Below are 4001 nucleotides of genomic sequence, written 5' to 3' on the forward strand. Positions count from 1 at the left end.
GATGCCTTTGCCTCATGATAAGAAGGCTATTGGCTGGAAGTGGGTTTACAAAGTAAAGCACAATGCTGATGGGTCTGTTAGCAGGTACAAGGCAAGATTGGTTGCCAAAGGTTTTGCACAGACATATGGAATTGACTATGAGGAAACCTTCAGCCCAGTTGCAAGGATGGCAACCGTGAGAGTAGTAATTGCTATGGCTGCTGCAAAGGGATGGTCTTTGCATCAGATGGATGTGAAAAATGCCTTCTTGCATGGTGATTTGCAAGAAGAGGTTTATATGATGCAGCCAGAAGGTTATGAGGATAATTCACACCCCGATTTTGTATGCAGGTTGTGCAAAGCCTTGTATGGCTTAAAACAGGCGCCGAGGGCATGGTCAGACAAGATAGGGCAATATCTTGTCACTATTGGATTTCAAATTTCCAATTCAGATTTTTCACTTTATGTGAAAAGGACAAACAGAGGGATTGTGCTTATAGTCATCTATGTTGATGACTTGATTATTACAGGTGATAGTGATGCAGACATTAATGAAGTGAAGCTGCTGTTGAAGCAGAAATTTGAGATGAAGGATTTGGGAGAGCTGCGTTACTTCTTGGGCATTGAGGTTATTAGATCCCCGAGTGGGATATGGCTGTTGCAAAGGCAATACGGTTTGGACATTCTGTCCAAATATGGGATGACAGGCTGTAAGCCTATCTCTGTTCCATTGGAGCAGAATGTGAAGCTCAATGCAGAGACAGGTGAGCTTCTTGAAGATATTACTATGTACAGGCGCATAGTAGGTAGCTTGATTTACATGACTATAACCAGACCAGATTTGAGCTATGCTGTGGGGCTGGTGAGTCAGTTTATGCAGGCACCGAGGAAGCCACATTTGGATGTGGCTAGGCGCATACTGCGGTATGTGAAGTCCACATTACATTATGGACTGTTTTATGAAGCTGGGTGTGCATTACAGGTACATGGATACACAGATGCTGACTGGGCTGGTAGTGTCTCAGATAGGAGATCTACTAGTGGTTTTATGTTTTCCCTTGGGAGTGGTGCCATCAGTTGGAGCAGCAAGAAGCAGCCAACAGTTGCCTTGTCGAGCACAGAGGCTGAGTACAGGGGTGCAGCAATGGCTGCATGTGAGGTAGCTTGGTTACGGAAGCTACTTGCAGATATGGGACAGTCAGTTCATGCAGCAGTTGTCATTCATTGTGACAACATTAGCAGCATCATGCTTGCTAATAACCCAGTTTATCATGCTAGAACGAAGCACATTGAGGTGCATTATCACTTTGTGAGAGAGAAGGTTCTAGCTGGTGAGATTGATCTTGTCTATGTCAGCACTGAGGAGCAGGTGGCTGATATTTTTACGAAGGCATTGGGTACCGAGAAGCTTCGCAGATTTAGGAGCTTGCTTGGTGTACGTGAGATGGATTTGAGCTTGAGGGGGAGTGTTGAAATATTAAGCTCTACCCCTGATATATCTCCTGGATGACTATCATTTATGTCACTGCCTATGTTAGTTGTACTCGTGGTGTAGTTAGACTACCACGTATGTTTTTGGTTTGGGTTCACATATGAACCACGTATTCTAGGTTTTGACATATTGGGTATTTCCCTCTTCTATTGTATTGTTGTTGTGTGCAAAAGTGAAGAAAGGCTTCACCCTCCAACCTTGTGTCCTCTCTCTATTGTATGGTGTGAAGAAAGCTGAACTTGAGTCTCCTATCTCTCTCCCTTATTCTTTACAAGATACACATGATACAGCCATAGCATGCTGATTATAAGGCTGAGCATCAAGCTTGTACAGCCCTTTTTCATAAGTGCCTATAGCCACAATATCATAACCCTTTTTAGGATCCTTAATCCTGCATTGGCTGCCTTGAAACTCTACCAACATATGTTGATCATGAGCAATGGAGGAAACTGAAATCAGATTCTTCTTCAAATCTGGAACATACCAAACATCACGGATGTATTGTTTCTTTCCTGAACCATCCAAGAGAATAGGAACATGTCCCACTCCCATGATATCCTGAGTGGCATCATTGGCACAAACAACATGTCTGCCAGGGACCGGTATAATGTCCTCAAACCAATCTCTGTGATGAGTCATATGCTTAGAAGCACCACTATCCAAGTACCAAGGATCAGTGGTGGCCAAAGATGCATCAATACCCTCTGACACTGGCTCAATAAGAGCATTAGCATGTGTAGCATGTGACATACTGGGGCTCCCCCCCTGTGTCAATGATCTCATGATCCACAACACCAAAGGCAAAGTCCTTGTCATCCTGGGCATAATGTGCATGAGAGGAGGCATTGGAATTTTCAGCAGGTGCCACAAAATTACTGTTTATAGTCCCCCTCTTCTTCTCATTAGCAATCCTCTTCTGACACTCGGCAATGTAATGACCAGGCTTTTTGCAATAGTTTCATTTACCCTTTTTCTTAGAGGCGGGACTTGCCTGAGAACTTGCATTTGCCTCACTTTTGGGCTGGAATCCATTACTGTTTTTTTTGTGAAAGTATCCTCCTTTTGACTGAAATTTGCCCTTTCCCTGCATAGCAAGAGCTTTCTCACCTTGGCAAGATGAATGAGCAAAATTAGAGGTTCTTTCCTCTTCTTGCAGGAGCAGCCCTACCAACTCATCAAATGAGACAGGTGCAGCTCTAAGCATGATAGATAAAGAGGTAACAAAAGTGCCAAATGACGGAGCCAGGTTATTGAGAGTGATAGTGACCAACTTTCTATCTTCTATCTCCTCATCAACGCCTGCTAATTGATCTCTAAGATCAGTAATCTTAGCAATATGCTCTGCAATTATTTGCCCTTCTTCCATCTTCAACTCCTTGAGTTGATTTGTCAAAGCTAGCACTCTAGCTTCATTTTTGACCTGATACATAGATGCCAGTTTATCCCAAGCATCTTTAGCATACCTGCAAGACTTGATAGTAGACATAATGCACCTCTTCACTGAGAGGGATATCAAAGATAAAGCCTGGGCATTTCTTCTATCAAACCTCCTTTGCTCCTCCAATAGAGCAGGAGTAGGAGCTGTGGATGTAGATGTGATGGATGAAGATGAACTAGTTGCAGCAGCAGCTGGCCTAGTTTCATCACCACTCACAATGTCCCACAAGCCCTTGCCAACCAAAATATTGCGGAGCATAAATGACCACAAGGCATAGTTTGATCCTTCCAATTTATCCCCTTCAGTGATAGTGCCAAAGCTTTCAGAAAGAGACATTTTTCCTTGACAAATAACTGACTGCAAATATAACCAAGCACTCAAGAGCAAACAGGCTCTGTGCAAGTTGGAGTTCTTATTCAGTGAGAACCTGTAGAGAGTAGCTTTCTTACCAAGAAGATTTGGGTGTCCAAGAAGCAGGAAAAGAGTGCTGAAGCAAATCGATTTGAAGTAGGAGCTTCCGAGGTGGATGTCAGTTTGATTCAGGGCTGGAAATTGCTGAGAAGAGCACCAATGTAGCAGTAGATGAACTCATATTGAAGAAGATGGCTGCTGCTGCTGAGAAGAGCATCAATGCAACTATAGGAGACTGCTGTAGGCAGTAAAAACAGCAAGAGGAGATGCCGAAAAGTGCTGGAAATCAGGGCGACCTAAAGTAGAAGCCCCCAGGCTCAAGGGTGACCTGATTTTTGGGTCAAGAGCAGGGAAAAATGATCAAAAAGAGAGGCGAAGTGAAGGCGACCTGATCTGAAGCTGTTCGGGCTGAAGTCTGAGTGAAAACGAGCTGAAAATCAGCAGCATTGGTTGTCGACCAAGTCTTGGAGAGAGGCGACCTGAAGAAGACCTCTCGGGGCAGCAAAAAAACTCAAGTTCTTCACGGCAACTGACTGAAAAACGAGCTGGAAACTGAAGTGGGCTGAATGTAGGATTGAGAGCAACACGAGGACACGAGAGAACTTGCCACAAGACGGAAGGCAAGGCTGAATCTCGGTTCAAGTGACTGAGGCTCTGATACAACTTGAAGAAACACAAATG

The sequence above is a fragment of the Dipteris shenzhenensis genome, chromosome 21 (genome assembly GCF_047967505.1).
Source record: "Dipteris shenzhenensis isolate YYH24624 ecotype China chromosome 21, Dip_SZ_1.0, whole genome shotgun sequence".
NCBI classification, from domain to species: domain Eukaryota; kingdom Viridiplantae; phylum Streptophyta; class Polypodiopsida; order Gleicheniales; family Dipteridaceae; genus Dipteris; species Dipteris shenzhenensis.